General features: G+C 41.1%; 1 protein-coding gene across 1 annotated transcript in view; it reads right to left on the bottom strand.

The window, feature by feature from the left end:
* The window catches only part of SPTLC2 (serine palmitoyltransferase, long chain base subunit 2), a 91,131-nt gene that overhangs the window by 7,704 nt on the left and 61,440 nt on the right, over positions 1–21,987 (bottom strand). The window lies entirely within an intron of this gene.

Here is a 21,987-nt window from a genome sequence, read left to right as displayed (position 1 = left end):
ACAAAGGGTATTACATATGTGTCCTTTTTAAAATCATATTTTTAATCCCACTTTGTCCACCTTCCCTATAACACCAATGGATTGAAACATACATTTCTCTAACTGCTAAGTGACTAAACGTTTGGCCTGTTTTTGACATTATGGTAGGTCAATCTATGAATAGATGTCCCAACAACTGTTCTGTAATAGAGAGCAAGCCATGAATTCAAACGGTGATCTTAATTACAAATATGCCCAAGTAAAGAAAAGGTTTGCAGAGGGGGTTGGGGGAGGTCGGAGAGGGTGAAGGAGGATAAATGATGATGCTTTAAGGAGACTTGACTTGGAGTGGTGAACACATAATACAAACACAGAGGATGTATTATAGAATTGTACACCTGAAACCTATATAATTTTATTAACCAACTAGAGGCCTGATGCACGAAAATTCGTGCAAGAGTAGGCCTTCCTTCCCCCGGCTGCCGGCACAGGCTTCCCTCTGGCCCCGGCTTTGTCCAGAAGGACATTCGGATGACGCCCAGAAGGACTTCTGGTCTAATTAGCATATTACCCTTTTATTATTATAGATGTCATCCCAATAAATCCAGTAAGAAAAAAAAGGTTTGCAGTCATTTTCTCACATATATTAGAAAGCCAGAAAATTAATATTAAAAAACAAACATCATACTGTTCAAAAGAGAAATCAATCAACCAGAAATACAAATGGTTAATATATTTCCTTAGAATTAGAATACTACTATATCCATCATTGATGGGAAGCTACTTTAGATATGTTTGCTACAAATAACCCCAAATTGCCCTAGCCAGTTTGGCTCAGGTGGATAGAGTGTCAGCCTATGGACCAAAGGGTCCTGGGGTTCGATTCCAGCCAAGGGCATGTACCTTGGTTGCAGGCTTCTCCCTGGCCCAGGCCCTGGTCGGGGCTCATGCAGGAGGCAACCAATTGACGTGTCTCTCTCATATCGATGTTCCTCTCTGTCTTTCCCTCTCTCTCTCTCCTATCTACTCTTCTTAAAAATCAGTGGAAAAATATCCTTGGGTGAGGATTAACAAATAACCCGAATTTAATACTCTCTATGTAAATAATTTCAAGTTGACCAAAAAATAACACTCAAACATAGATTAGCTTAGTATGAACTCTAATGAACATCACTAAAATTATGACATAACTCTTACAAATAATAAAGCAGACATTAAAGTGTGTTATATTTAAGTATGTTAAGGAATGATGAGCCATGTGCTCTAGAAATAGCAATATATGCTTACTCTTACTCAAAAGAAGAGAATTCCACTCTGGCCATGATAGCATAACAGTGACTAGATTATCTTCCTGCTATAAACAATAGAAAACTGGATGAAGTATATAAAACAATGGTTTCCAGGTACTGGGCCACAGGCAGTGCAGGACTGAGAAGGTTAACAGGAGGTGAGCCTTTGGATTGTCCCTGTGCTACTAGAGTAGGTCCTAATCTGCTGCATAGGGTGGGGAACCTAGTCTTGTCACTTGAGGACACCAGACATGGGAGTTGGAGAGGCTAAGGAGGCTAGAATTTATTGGGCAGTGTATAGGAGAGGATGAGGGGATCTATGGAAGGGCTCCTTGAGCCTCTGGCAGAGTGCTGACCTGCATAAGTATGAGAAGAAACCATCAGGTGCCGGGGAAGGATACACCAGAATGCAGCCAACTGAGTTGGCAATAGTTTTTATTTTCACCCACCCACATGGAAAGACCTCAGAAGGGTATCACACTAGTAATGGAGTTAAATTAGCCTGAGACTAAAAGTTGTGCTTGACCCACTCTAACAAACCTTAAAAGCGAGTCTCAAAAGGATCCAATTGATTTCAAGAACAAAGTCCAAAATTATCAAAAGGAATGCAACACCTAATAATGGAAATATATCTGACATATAATAAAAACAATCCACGCATTCATAGAAATAGGAAAATATGACCCACTACTAGGAGAAAATTCAATCAACAGAAATAACAGAGTAATGCTATTAAAAATATGCTCCTAGCCTGGCCAGTGTGGCTCATTGGTTGAGCGTCCACTCATGAACCAGGAAGTCCTGAGTTCGATTCCTAGTCAGGGCACATGCCTGGGTTGCGGGTTCAATCCCCAGTAGGGGGTGTGAAGGAGGCAGCTGATCAATGATTCTCTTTCATCACTGATGTTTCCATTCCTCTCTCCCCTCTCCCTTCCTCTCTCTGAAATAAAAATACATTTAAAAAATGCTTCTACATTCAGAAAGGTAGAGGAAAGATGACAAGAAGATAAAGAAAACATATAAAAAGAAACAATTGCTACAACAATGCTGATGAATCTCATAAGCATTATGTTAAATAAGCCAGGCACAAGACTATATACACTGTGTGAATTCATTTATAGAAAAATTTAAAGAGACAATTATAGTGACAGGAAACAGATCTGTGGTTGCCAAGGAATGGAGGAAGGATTGGCAGCAAAGGGGTATGAGGAAACTTTTGGGGTGACAAAAAAACTCTATACCTTCATTGTAGTATGATTACATGACTATACATCTGTCAAAACTCATGGAATTACACACTTAAAATTGGTGAATTTCATTGTATGTAAATGATATCTCATTAAAGATGGTTTCTAAAAACTTGAGTGAATATTTGCATAATAATGTACATTAATTTCTCTCATGCTCACTTTATCATTTTGCAACTTGCTGTTTTCCTATCATGCACCAAAAACCTTTTATTTAAAAATCCCAATAAATATATTCCAAGAATATCAAGAAAAATAATCAATAAAGAAATATTAAGAGATTTAGACCTTAACTTTTCCACTAATTGCTATATCATTTTAAATGTGTTTTTTTTTTAAATGAAAGAAATGGAAATCTCACTCTCACCATTCATCATCTGTTCCCTGACAATAAGAGTTCCAAAAGAAAATACATCTAAATTAACACATGCATATACAACCCGAAGATACTGGGAATAGGCATTTAAAATCCCCAACTTATATATCCTTAATATTGCTGAACAGTATTCCTTTGTAAAGGTATACCAGAATTTATTTATCCTTCTTATGTTAATAAATATCAGACTTGAGATTATCAACCTACATTCTGGCAGCTATAAATTCAGATGAAAAACAATTCTCTACTTGTAAGAACACTAATTCAAAAAGATGTATGTTCCCCTATGTTCACTGCAGCATTATTTACAATAGCCAAGATACAGAAACAACCTAAGTGTCCATCAATGAATGAGTGAATAAAGGAGATATGATATGTCACACACACACACACACACACACACACACACACACACACACGGTCTCAGTCATAAAAAAGATGAAAAATTACCATTTGTGACAACATGGATGGATCTTGAGGATATTATACTAAGTGAAATAAATCAGATGGAAAAGAACAAAACCTGTATGATTTCATTCATATGGAATATAAAACAAAAAAGTAACAAATTAATAAACATAACAAAACAAAAACAAACCCAGAGATATAGACAACAGAAAGGTGGTAATCGGAGGGAAAGGAAAGTGGGAAGATGAAATGGGTAAAGAGGTCAAATATATGGTAATGGAGAGATATTAGACTTTTGTGGTGAGCAGGAAATAGAGTATACAGAAACAAATTATAATGTTGCATACCTGAAATTTGCTATTTAAGCAATGTTACCTTAATAAAAAAATTAATTTTAGAATGTTTAGCTTTGTTAAAAAATATATAACTCTTAAGAGGTCTTTATCCTTGCCTAAGAGCATAGATGGTTACATAAGAAGTCAGCATTCTTCTCTACTTTTCAAACATAAATCTTTACTTTTAAGTGCAATAAAAAGCATAAGAGCAATTTGGAGAAAACCTCTACTAATTTCTCGTGAACTTTACAACTGAACCTCACTCTGTGGTGGTCCTTTTAGACTGCATCAATATGGTTTGTTAGAATGAAACCACTTTTAGAACATCTTTTATAAAAATCCACAGGTTGGCATGAAAGAGAAAAGTAAGTGTGTGTAATTCATTTCTCAGAGAACACAGCATATATCTTTAATAAACTTTATGCTCAGGAAGGAAGTAGTGAATTTGAAATTATCAATAGGTTGTGATGGAATTATTAGATTCAATTCCTTTAAGGAAACAGAAAGCCCTTTTAGGACAGAGATGGAAGAAGCATCACAATTATCTACCTATTTTTAAAAAAAATACATTTTATTGATTTTTTACAGAGAGGAAGGGAGAGGAATAGAGTTAGAAACATCGATGAGAGAGAAACATCGATCAGCTGCCTCCTGCACACCTCCCACTGGGGATGTACCTGCAACCAAGGTACATGCCCTTGACCGGAATTGAACCCAGGACCCCTCAGTCCACAGGCTGACGCTCTATCCACCGAGCCAAACTAGTTAGGGCACAATTATCTACCTATTAATAAACATGACATAGTGATAACTTTAAATCACTTTTACAAAACAGAATTAGATTTAGAGAACTACATTTATTATCCACAGCCAAATAGATTGTAAAGTTGTACCACTTGTATATTCAGCCCTTTTCAAAAGGAATATTTTAATCAAGTCTTAATCAAGAATTCTCAGCCATGTAATCTTAAGGTCTGAAAGAACTACTGTATTATTACTTATTTTGTCTTAAGGCAAAGATATGGAATTAGTGCTATTTACATAGAATTTATGTTTCAAAGAATACAGCATGTACTCACCTGCTTAAATAGTAGTATAATTTTCAATTTAGCTGATGAACTTTTATATAACATGACATAATCAATAAAATGTGTTTGAGTCTGAAACTTCAAAAATAACATTTATGGTGTTAACTGAACTCTTTCAAAATAAAGGACAGAAATATAAATGATGTTCAGCCAGAGTTGCTCTCCTAACTCACATTATACTCCATTACACAGCTCCTAATCTTCTTAGATTTCCTGGACATGCTGATATAATCTGCCTTCCTGGGAAAAATAAAATAAAATTACTGCTACTCTTCAGGCTTATACTTTCCAGTTAATTATAATGGGTTGGAAAAATCTGAAATCAAAGCACTTCTTTTCCCCTCCTCCCTTTCTTCTTAAAGGTCACAACCTTAAAGCAAATAAAGGTTTTCTCAATTTAGGGTCCCCCAAATAAAACAGATAGCCCCCAAAATGGTTTCAGTTACTTTTCAGCATTAATACAAGTTAAGGCACTTGAGGTGGGATAAAATATGGAAAAATTCTACCCATCGCCATGTTCTAATTTATACTATCAAAAACATTACATTGTGGATAGTTCTTATCTCCTTAATTTAATATTTTATGTCTAATCATTTACTTTAACCAACTGTCCAAGGTCTTGTTTTGTTTGGAAAGTTACTTTTTCTAATATATATTACTTTGGTTGAATTATATTGCAGAGTTAAAAGGAACATTTTTTAAAAATATATTTTATTGATTTTTTACAGAGAGAAAGGGAGAGGAATAGAGAGCTAGAAACATCGATGAGAGAGAAACATCGACCAGCCACCTCCTGCACATCTTCTACTGGGGATGTGCCAGCAACCAAGGTACATGTCCTTGACCGGAATCGAACCTGGGACCTTTCAGTCCGCAGGCCGACGCTCTATCCACTGAGCCAAACCGGTTTCGGCGAGGAACATGTTTTACTCCTGTGGTTTTTCCCTTCAAAAGCATTCTTTTAAAAACAGCCCTGGCCAGGTAGCTCAGTTGGTTACAGCATTGTCCCAACACACCAAGGTTTCAGGTTTGATCTCTGGTCAGGGCACATACAAGAATCAACTAATGAATGCATAAATAAGTGAGAAAAGTGTATTTTGCTTCAGTTACTATATCTCTAAATATTACCAGGTCAACTACTAACCCACCTTACCTCCTGATAAGAAAGATACACTGAGACTAACCGGTGTTGCGCCCAGTGGTTGAGCATCAACCCATGAATGAAGAGGTCACCAGTTTGATTCCTTGTCAGGGCACATGCCTGGGTTGCGGGCTCAATCCCTAGTAGAGAGCATTCAGGAGACAGCCAATCAATGATGTTTCTCTCTCATCAATGTTTTATCTCTCTATCCCTCTCCCTTCCTCTCTCTCTCAAAAAATCAATTTAAAAAATAGCATTAAAAAAGAAAGAAAGATATACTGAGGCCCTAGATGGGTAGCTCAGTTGGTTAGAGTGTCATCTCGATACATCAAGGTTGAGGGCTTGATCCCTGGTCAAGGCACATACAGAAATCAAACAATGGATGCACAAATAAGTGGAACAACCAATGTCTGTCTGTCTGTCTGTCTGTCTCTCTCTCTCTCTCTCTCTCTCAAATCTATCAAATTTTTTAAAAAAAGAAAGATATACTAAACCTGAACATATGCCTACTCTATGACCCAACAATTCCATTTCTAGGTATATATACCCAACAGAATTGTATACCAAAAAAACAGGTAATACAGATACAAGAATGTCACTCTTTTTTTAATTTTAAATATATTTTATTGATTTTTCACAGAGAGGAAGGGAGAGGGATAGAGAGTTAGAAACATCGATGAGAGAGAAACATCGATCAGCTGCCTCTTGCACAGCCCCTACTGGGGATGAGCCCGCAACCAAGGTACATGCCCTTGACTGGAATCGAACCTGGGACCCTTCAGTCCGCAGGCCGACGCTCTATCCACTGGGCCAAACTGGTCAGGGCAAGAATGTCACTCTTGATAACAGCCAAAATCAATACACAACCCAAATGCCCATCAGCACAATAGATAAACTGTAAGATAGTCAAGCAATAGAATACTAGGTAGCAATAAATAAATTATTCCAACTAAACATATGGGTGAATCTCAAAGACATACTGATTAATACAATATGCCAGATTCAAAAGACGGATTATATATAAAGACTGTATGTAAGCCCGGCAGGCATGGGTCAGTAGTTAATCATCAACCTATGAACCAGGAGGTCACAGTTCGATTCCCAGTTGGGGCACATGCCCGGGTTGCCGGCTCGATCTCCCATGTGGGGAGTGCAGGAGGCAGCCAATCCACGATTCTCTCTCATCATTGATGTTTCTATCTCTCTCTCCCTCTCCCTTCCTCTCTGAAATCAATAAAAAATATATTTAAAAAAAAGATTGTATGTAAGATTCCATTTATATGAATTTCAAGAATGGGCAAAACTAATATACAGAGTGAAAATACTGGTTTATCTTTGGCAAAGAGGAATGGACTAGAAGAAGCACAAGACAGTCTTCTGGGATACTAGAAATATTCTATTCCGTGATCAGGTGGTGGTTAGATGGGTGTGTTTTTATTCATTGAATCAAATGCATAAAATTTGTGCACTTCACTGTATGAATGTAAACACTTCAATAAAAATAAAAATTTAAATACTTGGAAAATCAACTGCAGTTAAAAATCTTGAATGAGCCCTAGCTGCTTTGGCTCAGTGGATAGAGTGTCAGCCTGTGGACTGAAGGGTCCCGGGTTCGATTCTGGTCAAGGGCACATGCCCGGGTTGCAGGCTCGGTCCCCAGTGGGGGGCATGCAGGAAGCAGCCAATCAATGATTTTCTCTCATCATTGATGTTTCTCTCTCTCTCTCTCTCTGAAATCAATAAAAATATATTAAAAAAAAACACTAGAATGAGGTTAAACTTCTGATATCTCAATTCATAATCTTAAATATATCCTACTATAATTTAATAATCACCCTTTTACTATACAAACAAAAAAACCAAGCCCAAAACAGAACCATATAGATTTTACAGTGGTAGGCTCAGGCATTCTCTTAGCCTTTGTTGTTTAAGTTGAATTAGAAAAAAAAAAAAAAATCAAAATTTTTTATGTTGGGTGTTCCAGGAATTAAGACAGGGTAAGTGTTATGAAAACAGCACTTCAGAGTTAAAGGCAGGAAACGAAAGGATAAAGGGGCTGGGCCTTACTCTTTCCTCCCTTCCCTTTTAAAATAATCATATCACCCTGACCGGTTTGGCTCAGTGGATAGAGCGTCGGCCTGCGGACTGAAGAGTCCCAGGTTCGATTCCGGTCAAGGGCATGTACCTTGGTTGCAGGCACATCCCCAGTAGGGAGTGTGCAGGAGGCAGCTGATCCATGTTTCTCTCTCATCGATGTTTCTAACTCTCTATCCCTCTCCCTTCCTCTCTGTAAAAAAAAATCAATAAAATATATTTCAAAAAAATCATATCAATAAATGCACAAATCTGACAATGTTGGCCATTTATTTTCTATCTCTGCATCTACTTTCATTCCAATAAAGTCACCTTTTTCCCTAGATCAGCGGTTCTCAACCTGTGGGTTGCGACCCCTTTGGGGGTCGAACGACCCTTTCACACGGGTCACCTAAGACCATCGGAAAACACATATATTACATATTGTTGTTTTTGTGATTAATCACTATGCTTTAATTATGTTCAATTTGTAACAATGAAATTGTTGGTCACCACAACATGAAGAACTGTATTAAAGGGTTGCGGCATTAGGAAGGTTGAGAACCACTGCCCTAGATGTTTTAGTACTAGGTGTTTCTTGTACATATTCTGCTAAGAGGGTGGGAGAGGTTGATGGAAGCCTGGCACAGTATTGGCAGCTAATTGTGTTCAGGCTGCCTCCTGGAAGACTGCCTTTTAGTAGCACTATGGGACATTATAACTGAAACTTTTAGGATGCAATGGAGTACAAAAATATTCAGCAAAGAAAGAGTTTAGTAAATGACATCACTGTAGTACTGAAGCATGGACCAACATGTCATGCTCACTGAAAATGTCAATTTGGAATTTAAAAAGCTTGAAACATCTCTGGGTGAGCATAATATCAACGTATAACAAAAATTCTCCTGAAACTGTAGGGGGAAAAAAAAAGTGTTTCCTACGAAGACTGGAAACTGAAATTCTGAGGGTCAAATATGATAATATTGGCAATAAGTAATAATTGTCTTAGGACTAACACTTTTGCTGAATTAGAACAAAGGAATGGGTTTGTGTGGAAAGTAGAGGGCTTGAGTTCCATTTTAAAAGAGGCGAAACTGAGCAGAATGAATGTACACAAAGAGTTTGAGGAAGGCTGGACTGTACTAGGGCTTAAGATGTTCTTAAACTAAACAGACCTTATGTAAACAGAACATTCCTTACATGTGCAAGCATATCCTTTAATAGTGAGAACTGCTGGGATTCCTGATTCCACTTAATCAGGAAATCAGAGTTACACAAATAACTTTTACTTCTTTTAAGAAAGGGGAAGTAGGGTTGACAAGTGAACATTTAGATTTGATGTTTACTAACTGTAATAGAAAAAAATTTCTGAGGTCTCTGGGTTTTTAGGAGCCCAGAGGTTGTTCCATATTATCCTACATAATAAAAGTGTAGTAGGCAAATTGTCCCCTCGACCAGGAATTTGTCCGGGGTTCAACCAGGGGACAGGACAGGCCAGGGGAAGGGAGGGAGGCCCCGGCCGGCAGCTGGCAGCTGCTAGAGACCCTACCAGTGCACGAATTTTGTGCACTGGGCCTCTAGTCTCTCTCTATATAAAAGCTAAGTGACTGTCCGACCGGTAGTTATGACACGCACTGACCACCAGGGGCAGATGTTCAACACAGAAGCTGCTGAGCTGTGGTGACTTGGCAGCTGTGGTTCTTGGGTGACGCACCATGAACTGGAGAGGAGGGAGCCTGATTCCGGGGTGCATCACCCAAGAACCGCCCTCTTGCAATCTGGGACCCCTCGGGTGCACGAATCCGTGCACCGGACTAGTTTATTCCATATTAATGAACTATTTCATCAAGTCCAATATTGTCAATTATAGAAAAAGATGACATATTTGTGTTAAGTCCGTCAAGTAGGAGTTACAAGAAACTGTGCACATACAGTTTCTACAGGCTATGGGATTTCTTAGAGAAACTTAAAAACAAATACTAGCCCTAGCCAATTTAGTTCAGTGGACAGAGAGTTGGCTCCCCGGATGAAGGCTCTCGGGTTTGATTCCAATCAAGGGCATGTACCTCAGTTGTAGGCTCGATCCTAAGTGTGGGAGGCAACCAATGGATGTATCTCTCTCACATTGATGTCTCTCTCTCTCTTTCTCCCCAGCTCCCTTCCACTCTCTCAAAAATCAATGGGAAAATATCCTTGGGTGAGGATTAAAAAACAAACACAAAACACACACACATACACACACACACACACACACACACACTAAAGAAGTAGAACTTGGAGGCTACTAACATTTTTGAAACCTCAGGGAAGCCTATCATTACAATATAAAACTACTTTTTAAAAAAACCTCAGAAGTCTAGTATATAAAAATAATTAAATAATAAAGATTTCACTTCATGTATATATTTGCTAGTGATATCTATCTACACTAATAAAAGAGAAACATGGTAATTGGCGTACGACCGCTACCCTTTTCATTGGCTAATCAGTGAGTATATGCAAATTAACTGTCAGCCAAGATGGCAGCCAGCAGCCAGGCACTGAAGCGAGCAGGGAGGCTTGCTTGCTGCAGACTCCAACGTTCCCCGCCTCACTTGCCAGCCTCTCAGTTGCAACTCTAAGCAACTATATACTATGTTGCAAATAAGAAGCTAAACAAAACCCCAGAAAAGGGCTTCCATTCAGCCGGGCTCGGACCGCAACATTGTATCTATGTTTTCAGCAGCAAGGCCCCAGAGCTAAAGCTGGCCAAAAAAAAAAAAAAAAAGAAAAAAAGGAGCGGTTGGGAGCTTCAGTCAACAACCGCCAGCCTGAAAGCAGCCCTCAGCCCCTCACCCAGACTGGCCAAGCACCCCAGTGGGGACCCCCACCCTGAAGGGTGTGTGACCAGCTGCAAACAGCCATCATCCCCTCATCCAGGCTGGCCAGGCACCCCAGTGGGGACCCCCACCCTGAAGGGTGTGTGACCAGCTGCAAACAGCCATCATCCCCTCATCCAGGCTGGCCAGGCACCCCAGTGGGGACCCCCACCCTGAAGGGTGTGTGACCAGCTGCAAACAGCCATCATCCCCTCATCCAGGCTGGCCAGGCACCCCAGTGGGGACCCCCACCCTGAAGGGTGTGTGACCAGCTGCAAACAGCCATCATCCCCTCATCCAGGCTGGCCAGGCACCCCAGTGGGGACCCCCACCCTGAAGGGTGTGTGACCAGCTGCAAACAGCCATCATCCCCTCATCCAGGCTGGCCAGGCACCCCAGTGGGGACCCCCACCCTGAAGGGTGTGTGACCAGCTGCAAACAGCCATCATCCCCTCATCCAGGCTGGCCAGGCACCCCAGTGGGGACCCCCACCCTGAAGGGTGTGTGACCAGCTGCAAACAGCCATCATCCCCTCATCCAGGCTGGCCAGGCACCCCAGTGGGGACCCCCACCCTGAAGGAGGTGTGACCAGCTGCAAACAGCCATCATCCCCTCATCCAGGCTGGCCAGGCACCCCAGTGTTTCCCCAACCCCCTGATCGGCCCTGCTCTGTGCGTGACAGGGGGTGGCATTGCAACCTCCCGATCCGCCCTGCTCTGTGCATGACGGGGCGGCGCCCCAACTCCCCAATCTGCCCTGCTCTGAGCCTGACCAGGGGCTGCACTTAGGGATTGGGCCTGCCCTCTGCCACCCGGGAGCAGGCCTAAGCCAGCAGGTCGTTATCTGCTGAGGGGTCCCAGACTGCGAGAGAGCACAGGCCGGGCTGGGGGACCCCCCTCCCCCCGCCCCCGAGTGCACAAATTTTTGTGCACCGGGCCTCTAGTCTATACATAAAAGCCCAGCGACCGAACAGTGGAACGACCAGAATGACCAGAGCGACCAGTTGCTATGACGCGCACTGCGGCGGCCAACCAGCCCCATCAGGCCCCCCCAAACTCCTGCGGCCCCTTCCCCTGGCTGGCCCTACCCCCGATGGCCCCCCTCCCGTTCTGAGGTGCCCAAGAGCTGCCCTGAGGCCTGGAGCCCCAGGGGGGAGGGGCTTGGTTCCTGGCTGTGCTCCTCCAGACCTTGAGAGCACCAAATTACAAATACGGCTGCTACAAGGGAGGCCCAGCCAGGAAGTGGGAGGAACACACAGCAAAGAGGGCGAGAACTAAGGAAAAGCCTGCCTGGAAGAACCCGCACTAGGGGCAGCCACGCCCCTCACCTCCAACTCCATCCTAGCCCCGCAGGCTGCCTGACAGACGCTACTGTGAGGCGGGTGCGGAGAGGACTCCCCAGGCACGCGAGGGGGGTGCACTGCAACCCTTGCACGCCATTGCTGCCCCTCACTAACCTTTGCCCGCTGACACGCAATTGCCCACCTGCACCGCAGCCACCGCCTCCTCACGCTCACACTGCCACTGCAGCCAAGGAAGCCTCCTCCTGCACTGCGCCCCTGCCTGGCCTCGGGCGCCCCATTCTCAGCCCACCCTGCCTCCACCTGTTTACAATGATTGGGATGAACAGGACAGGCTGGCCCTGCGCGCAAGCTCATTCCCTCCTCCTGCCTCAGCCGGCTCCCTGGGTCCTCCACTCCTGAGCAAGTTCCTGGTGCCCTTGCGTGGGGCACACCAAGAGGCGTAGTTCTTTCAAACAGGGGGGCCCTTTGTGGAGGACGCACACTACAACTCCCAGGAAGCACCGCACCTCCTGCGGCCCTGAAGCTCAAGGAGGAGACTGAGGGAGTGCGCGCGAGTGCGCGAAAGAATGCACGTGCTGGTGCTCTGGGAGCGCCTGCGCAGTTCCTGATCTTGGGGGGCCGGGTGGGACATACACCAACTGCCCATGGCCCCTGCTGATTGGGGGTGGGGCTGGCCAGGGGGCATGGCCAGTCAGCCAACCTCCCCCAGCCGCCTCCTCCTCATTAGCCCCCCACCATCAGGGGCGGGCCAGCAGACCCCACCCGTGCACCAATTTGTGCACCGGACCTCTAGTAGGAGATATAAAAGTGGTATAAAGACCATTACACCAAGGCAAAAATCTCACTGGGAAGATTACATAGGAAGGGGAGAATGTATCCTGTGCTAGACAAGCAGGTACAAGCTAAATATATCCTGAGACCCACCCTCTATGTGCCAGATACTGTTCTGGACCTTGGTTATTTTGTATCTAATGAAAGAGAAAAACTGCTGCCTGCATGGAGCTTACTTTCCAGTGTGGGAGATAGACAACAAAAAGATAATTGCCTCATCCAAGTGGCACTTGAGAAAGGACCTGAATGAGCCAAGTGCTATTTCCATAAAGCACCAAGGCTGGAAGCAAAAGCATGACTAGTATTTAAAAAAATACATTTATAGATTTTAGAGGGGAAGGGAGAGGGAGAGAGAGAGAGAAACATCAATGATGAGAGAGAAACAACAATGATGAGAGAGAATCATTGATTGGCTGCCTCCTGCACGCCCCACATTGGGGATAGAGCCCACAACCCAGGCATGAACCTTGAACAACATGGGTTTGAATTGTGCAGGTCCACTTACATGTAGATTATTTTCAATAAACATACATTTGGCCCTTCGTAACCCTGGGTTTCACATCCTTGGATTACCACGGATGTGGAGGGCTGATTGTATGCATTGTACTATGCCATTTTATTTATTTATTTTTTAAATCCTCACCAGAGTATATGTTTTAATTGATTTTAGATAGAGAAGAAGGAAGAGAGAGAGAGGAGGAAAAAACATCATGAGAGAAAGACACAAGAGAGAAACAACCCAACTGGGAATTGAACCCCCCAACCTAAAATGTGCCCTGACTGGGAATTGAATTTGCAACCTTTTGATGTATAGGACGACACTCCAACCAACTGAGCCATCTGGCCAGGGCTGTTCTACGGAGGGACTTGAGCATCAAAGATTTTGGTATCCATGGGGTCCTGGAGCCAATATCCTGCAGAAACTGAGGGATGACTACTAGTTTATTTCAAAAGTAGACTGAAATGAATCTTGTCTATCTAGGAGGGACAGACCAACTAGAGTCAGAAAAAGCATCAAAGAGTCAAAAAATTTTACTGGAACTCTTTTCATGGATGTCTTCTAATTTTCAGCCCTGTTTATTTATCTTCATTGACTGATCCCTCTGCTATGTCTGACTATTAAATCCAGGTGAAAGGAGACAGGAATCATGCTAAGTTTAAGGAGGAATAATCCACAGGCTCTGGTGATTAAATACACAGGGAATAAAGAAGGACAGAAAATACAATAATAGGGATTCCTTGTTTTGACCACTTAATGAATAGTAATGTCACTATCTGAGATGGAGAACACAAAAGAAAAAGCAGGTTTGAGAGGAAACAAATGGAAAAGGCAAAAAACTTTAGAGAAACAAAACTCAATTTTTATAAGCAAGTATTTGTAGAGTCTAAAGGCGTAAAATTAAGTAGGTCAAGCTACTGCTTCCGAATTTGGATTGTATGTTGAAAGTTAATTACTAGCATGATGAAAAGATTCTGGAAATGGATAGTAGTGATGGTTGCACAACATTGTAAAATGTACTTAATGCCAATGAACTGTAGACCTAAAATTGGCTAAAATGATAAATTTTATGTTATGTATATTTTACCACAACGTCCACTCATTAGAAGTTGTTTTTTAAATTGAGATATAACTCACATACTATATACAACTTACCCCATTTAAAGTATACAATTCAAAGTTTCTTAGTATATTTACAGAGTTGTGCCACCATCACAATAATTAATTTTAGAACATTTTCATCACCCCTCCCCCAAAATGAGGACCCATTAGCAAATAATAGCCAATGTACCCCAATCTTTCCAGCCTATGCAGGAGGCAGCAAGAATGTAATATAATTTATACCTCAGTGACTTTTTTTCTACATAAACCTAAGCCTTATGGCAATGGTTCTCAAGCTTCCTAATGCCGCGACCCTTTAATACAGTTCCTCATGTTGTGGTGACCCCCAACCATAAAATTATTTTCGTTGCTACTTCATAATTGTAATTTTGCTACTGTTATGAATTGTAATGCAAATATCTGATATGCAGGATGTATTTTCATTGTTACAAATTGAACATAATTAAAGCATAGTGATTAATCACAAAAACAATATGTAATTATATATGTGTTTTCCGATGGTCTTAGGCGACCCCTGTGAAAGGGTCGTTCGACCACCAAAGGGGTCGCGACCCACAGGTTGAGAACCGCTGCCTTATGGGATAACTTCTGAGGAAAAAAATCCACACCTCTCTTAAAACTCTTAAGTCTTTCTCTGCCATTACTTGGGTGGTCAAGATAAAACTCTACTAATGAAAATTCCTATGGATAATTTTTCTGCAATTTAGATAAAAATCACACAAATCAGTAAATATGAGCAATTTATCTTTTCATTTTCATTTTGTTTTTGTTATTTTCTACTAGTATGTATGTATTTCTAATCTTTAGATACTCCAAAAGAACCAAGAGCACTGTGAAAGATGATGGCTAGAAGTAAAAAACATTGGTTATGAAAAGTTCCTGGCACATTTTAAGACATGCCTTTTACTTTGTACTTCATTAATTTGCTCTTGTTTATAAGTTCCTGTTTCTGTTCTTACGCCTTTCATGTGTGATCTTGTGCCCTCAAAACCAACTCTAAATGCTGAGGGCAAATACTGTTCCCCCCACCCCCCTTTCCTCTCCCAAGAATACACAGCAGACATTCAAGTTGAAATATTCTGAGAAAACCCTTTTATGTGTTCAAACTAATTTAAATTCCACAGTGGAGTTACCTATGTTCATTACATTAAGGCAATTAATAATTAAATATCTCATATACAAAAAGCATCTGACACTGGACACCAGGTTCAAATCATGGCCTTGGGTAAGCAATTTCATCTCTCAGCTGCTTCACTTTGTAAAGTAAGGAGAAGTATGTCTAACATTTTTTCTGAGAATTTAATGAAAAGCACTTGGAACCATGCTCAGTAAATACAATAAATGTCCACTATTTTGTTTCTTTCCATGCATATATTTTTCCCTTAAAATTATGCCATTCAGTCCAACTGGCGTGGCTAAGTGGTTGAGCATCGACCTATGAACAAAGAGGTCACGGTTCAATTCCTGGTTGGTGCACAGGCCCAGGTTGCAGGCTCGATCCCCAGTGTGGGGCACGCAGGAGGCAGCTGATCGATAATTCTCTCTCATCATTGATGTTTCTATTTCATTCTCCCTCTCCCTTCCTCTCTGAAATCACACTCTTAGTCAACAACTCAGGACACAGCTGACATTCTCCAACTTTCTGATTTACAATTTATAAATATGCTTGATATATAGGGCGTCCCCCAAAAAATGTATGTACACTTTGAAACCATTCCTTACTGTAACAGGGATAGAACCTGGTCTCTACCTGGGCTAAACTGATTCTCTCACCTAATGATCTGGAAGAAGCGTAAAACGTGAAACCATCCAACAGCTATTTGGATGTAATATATCAAAGCAGTAAAAGCAGGTCTGAGAAAGAGAGGAACAAATAATCCACTATTTTCCTAAATTTCACCAATAACTTGTTTAGTTTGATTCTTTGGTGGTATAAATGTTTCTTAAGTTAGACCATCTGGGTTTGTATTGTGGTTCCATCATCTACTAGCAGAATGGCTTTGGCCAGGACAGTTAACCTAAGCCCCAGTTTCCTCATCTGCAAAATAGTAATGATGATTATGATTACATCTACTTCATAAGGTTATTTTAAGGATTAAATGAGATAATGCATATAAAGTGCTTAATGAAATGCCTGATACATGGTGTTTAAAAAAACTCCTTTTCATTTACATATCTAAGATAATTTATATTATTTTTATTATTTTACTTATAATACTTTAAAGGCAGCGGTTCTCAACCTGTGGGTCGCGACCCCTTTGGGGGTCGAACGACCCTTTCACAGGGGTCGCCTAAGACCATCCTGCATATCAGATATTTACATGACGATTCATAACAGTAGCAATGAAAATACAGTTATGAAGTAGCAACGAAAATAATTTTATGGTTGGGTCACAACATGAGGAACTGTATTTAAAGGGCCAGAAGGTTGAGAACCACTGCTTTAAGGTATTATCCTTCTGTCTCCAAATTGGAAAAACCCAGGAATAAATGAATATATATATACTTTGTTTTCTAAGGAGATGTTAAAGATCTTCAGTAAAAAGAGAAAAAGCATGTCAACTGACTTTTCTAACTTTAAGACCTAATCAGACACCAAGAAAGCAGAGAATAAAATTAATAAAACACAGAAAGGGTTAAGAGGTATTTAGAAATACTAAGGAAATGTTATTTTGAGAATTCAAAAAACAGAATGCTTTGCCTTAAGAAGCTATTGAAGATTCTATGTCATTTTTCATGGGTGGAGCACAGTAAATAGTAAAAAAAAAAAAAAAAAAAAAAAAAAAGACTGCTGAATGAATGAAATTCTTATTGTGGCTGTGATGGGGCAAAATTTGCCACCTCAAGCTGTGTCTCATTGGCATGAGGACTTTTTTAGGAAACAAAAGATTTACGAAGAACTTCTGCTCTTCCCCCTAGGGTGAAAAGAATTTAGATAGAGGGCTTGCTCCAGAAAGGGAGCCATCATCATAGAGAACTATGGTTGACCCACGAACAACCTGGGTTTGAACTGTGTGGGTCCACTTATACGAGGATCTTTTTCAATAAACTTGCACAATACTGTAAATGAATTTTCTTTTCCTCATGATTTTCTTAATAACATTTTCTTTTCTCTAGCATACTTTATTGTAATAATAGAGTATATAATACATGACATACAAAATATATGTTCATGACTATTTATATTATCGGTATGCTATTAGTAAAGTTTTTGGGGAGTCAAATTTTATATGTGAATCTTTGACTGCATGGGGTGTAGTCTCTAATCCCTGCACTGTTCGTGGGTCAACTGTACCCTACATAATAAAAGCCTAATATGCAAATTGTCCCCTCAACTGGGAGTTCGACTGCTCGCTATGATGTGCACTGACTACCAGGGGGCGGTGCGGAACATGGTGGGAGACGTGGTGCTGGCACCAGTGGAGGCGCTGCTGGCCCCAATGAGAGCGGGACCGCGGCGGGATGGTGAAGCAGGTGAGCAAGTGGCACCAGACCAAGGTGGGTGCGAGTGGGGCCCGATCGCCCGGCCGGTCACCCTGCAGACGGCAACCAGTGGCAGCAGCGGTTGGGGGTGGGGCTGCTACCCGGCTCCCAGGCACTGAGGGAGCCAGGTGGGAGCCTGATCGCCCTGCCAATTGCCCAGTAGACAGTGACCGGTGGCGGGGACCCAATGACTCAGGTGGAGGGGGACATGTGGGAGCCCAGGGCCCAGAGGTCAGCTGGGATCTGCCTTTCCACACCAGACACTCGCACTCTGTTCGCCATCCAGACTTAGGGACTGTGCCCGTGCACAAATTTCGTGCACCAGGCCTCTAGTAGTATAATATAAACTAGGTGTGGTAGACAGGGAGGAACCTAGCAAAGTCTGTTTGTTAAAATTCCTCTCAGTGTCTCATTGTGTCCCGGATGGCCCAGCAAACATTGTTTACCAAACATTTGCTCTTTTCATCTTCCTGTGAATTGCCTTCCTTCCCTTTGAAGTCCCAAACCACTAACCCTCTTTCCTTAGCTCAGTTTCATTTTACCTGACTGCCTTTGGAATCTGTCATGTTTGCATGGATTCCCCAAATGTATGTACGTAATGAAATTTGATTTTCTCCTTTTCATTTCTCTATTTAATTCTTAGACCAGCAAATTAACTTAGAAGGATAAAAGAAAAACTTTTTTTCTGCCCCAACATAACTGAAACTAATAAATAGGCCAAACAAAACACAGGAGATGCTAGGTGTTTTAAAGATCAGATATCAAATAAAGACATAAACCTTAAAAAACCAAAAAATATAAAAATGTAATAGACACAGCTCTTATCTGCTAATAAAATAAATTTAACAACATATTCTCAATTAACTGTGAAGATGGGGGAAGGGAAGTACAGCAGCGATGATACCCAGATAATTAAGAAAAGTGTCCATTTAAATTTTAAGTATATTTTGTTATTTTAAACAAAGACTTATTTGAGTGCTAACATTTAATTTTCACATAAGTCCATATATGCCAGTTCTACTGAGGGGGAAACAACTGATGTACATATTTAGCTGCTGAGGTGGATTATGATTACAAATGTGCTGCACAATCTGTTCATAGCCCCCAAAATATGTGTTAGCATGCAAAATCCAAGAATAAACGAAAATGTAACAGAATTAAGCACGCATGTTTGCAATAATTTTAAACATACAGAATCCCATGTAGCCATGGGCATGTTTCTGAAACCGAAGGTCCTTATGATTTGATGAGATTTAGTTTTAAATTCTAGCTCTAGAAATCATATCCTTCTTTCTATATCTTTGCCCCTTGGAGACCTAGCCTTTCCTCTGATAATCAGTAACACCCAGGGCAGCAGAAGACTGTAGCCTGAATGTGACTAATGGTTACACAGACTGCACCAATGGCAGGCTAAAGATAACATCTTCATCTAAATGATGTTTCTGCTCCTAAAGCCCCAGGTGGAATAACCCCCTGGCTACACGAAACCTGACAGAGGCACTTGGGTAAAAGACCTCAAGACCTGAAGAAATGATTCACTACCCTCCTTCACATCTAACCAATCAGCGAACAGCACAATCCGAACCCCCAAAGCCCAGTTGTCTTATAATTTTGCCTTATATAGTAATCTGTAACCTACACGCCATCAAGGAGTCAGGTCTTAAGCATTAGCTCCCCATCAACGGATTGGCCAATTCAATATTAAACTATTTACCTTTCTATACTGCAGACTCCTGCTTGTGAATTTATTTGGGCCAGTGCATTCAGGCAGGCAGAATCAGAACACTGAGGTCACAGAAACACTTATGGCAATGCCAGTACTTCTTCTCACTACTATTCTTAGAATTACTGTTTAATACACCCAGGCTGCAGTGACATCTATGATGCTTTATACAACATCAAAGGTCTTTACTATATCATCCTGTTTCTTAATCATTACTAGTTATGTCCTTCCTTGAAAAAACTTTCAGAAGTCATAAAATGTGCACCTGAACTCCAGGCATAACTTTATTATTTGCACATATGACAAAACTGTTTGTCAGAACATAAAATACACAGCAGAAAGAGAAGATAGCATGGAGTACACTATCAATGCTTAAGGAGGGATAGAGAGCCTCCTGCCCAAGAGTGTCTGTGTTCTGTGAGGGCAATTCTCATTGGTCAAAGACTTAGGGGAGCAATTGATAAGATTCAGCACTCATTTGCTCTTAAAACAAGGGGGGAGGGAATAAAAAGCAACAATAACAAAATGCCTTATTTTGTTGTTGTTTTTTTAAAGAAAAATATTTCAGAGAGAATTAATGTGGAAACACATCAGTCTTCTATGGAGTGCTAGCAGATGGAGGTATGCACATAAAATGCAGGAACAATACGGAACACTTCACTTATCATAATGACAAGAGTCAACTTAGATATTTATCACGTATTTAGGTATTGCTGAAGTATGGTAGCAACCATCAGGTAGAAACTGTAGTTTAACTCTAACCCTGTTGTTTGGCTTAACAATAGAAAGGTTACTTTGATTTTCTAAATTGTATAAGTCATCCCATTCGATTGAATGCCTTATTGATTGTAACGTGACTATCCCATTGATTGTGATCTTACTGGTTTTAGAAAGCAAATTCCTCTGTACCTGGGAACCAGGACAGCACAATTATCCTAAGACCTGAGGGTTCCAGATAATGTTTCCCTGTCAACTCAGTGGTCCCAAGACCCGAGGGCTCTAGATAATGTGTCAACTCAGAGGTCCAAAGACCCAAAACTATAAATAACTTTGTAGATAACTAATCAGCTCAATCTCGCTTCTGTAACTGCTTTGTGCAAACCAGGGTCCTCATTCCAAATCCTGGGATGTAATCAATACCTTTGTGATTTTTGCCTATATAAGTATGGTTTTGCCACCATCTTATTACTATAAGATTTGGGAATGTCCCCTCATAGTCCCGGATTGCAATAAATGTGACTCTTTAATTCGACTTCTTGAGGCGTCCTTCTGTGATTCGCGGGGTACATTACAACATTGCTAGCACCCCACTTATGGAGAATTTACAAACTGAGGGTTTTCTCACAATGTGATTTCCTTCTCTTGTTATTCTTAAGTACTATTAAACACTGGGGGAGGGAGGTGTTCAAATAGAACTCATCTATTTTTATTCTTGCCAAAATTATGGAGAAAATTCTAACAACCCTATTATGAAAATATCCCAAATAACTGCTGAAAAGGCAATAAATATTCTCATCCCTCCCTCCCATAGTAACCGACTATTAAACTCTCCTAATCAAGTGGCATTTAAAGCTATTGCTAAAAAGTAACAGCAGTAATAAAAATCATTTGTATATAAGTGCATGCACTCGAAGAAATCTGTAGACTATATGACAAACAACAGACACTGGTTGGTTAGTGAGATCACAGAGAACTGTTTCTTTCTGTGACATGTATCTGCAATATTTGGGTTTTTGAAAAGGTATATGTACTGCTTTTATGAACAAAATAAGTATGAATGAATAAATGAGTAATTTAAATGTGGTATTAAAAATCCCATATTTTTGTGATAGGCACTTAGATAGACATGAGCAGAGAGCAAGGACGATGAGCCAGGTACAGGTCACCAAGGTGGAAAGCCCAGCGCAATACGCAAAACTGGGAAAACAAGGAGCTCACCCCAGGGTAACCTTTCCTTCCCCTTAGGTACCAACTAAATGGCACTGGAAATGTTCATGATTCAGTGAACAGTCTCATAAAAGCGTTATTTATAAGCAACTTCGGGCAGCAAGAGTTCAGTACCTTTATAACACTGAGGCAAAATGAATGGGAACTAGGTTTAGCATCTCTTAGAGACAGCCCTTATATTGCTGGACTGGGGACAACTATGAAAGTGCTCAGCTTGGACAATTGTCAAGCTGATGAACAGCAAAGCAGACTCCTCTTCCTACCCTAGCGATACTGTTTTAAAGC

The sequence above is a fragment of the Myotis brandtii genome, unplaced genomic scaffold (genome assembly GCF_000412655.1).
Source record: "Myotis brandtii unplaced genomic scaffold, ASM41265v1 scaffold132, whole genome shotgun sequence".
Taxonomy (NCBI): domain Eukaryota; kingdom Metazoa; phylum Chordata; class Mammalia; order Chiroptera; family Vespertilionidae; genus Myotis; species Myotis brandtii.
This window is presented reverse-complemented; position numbering and strand designations above follow the sequence as displayed.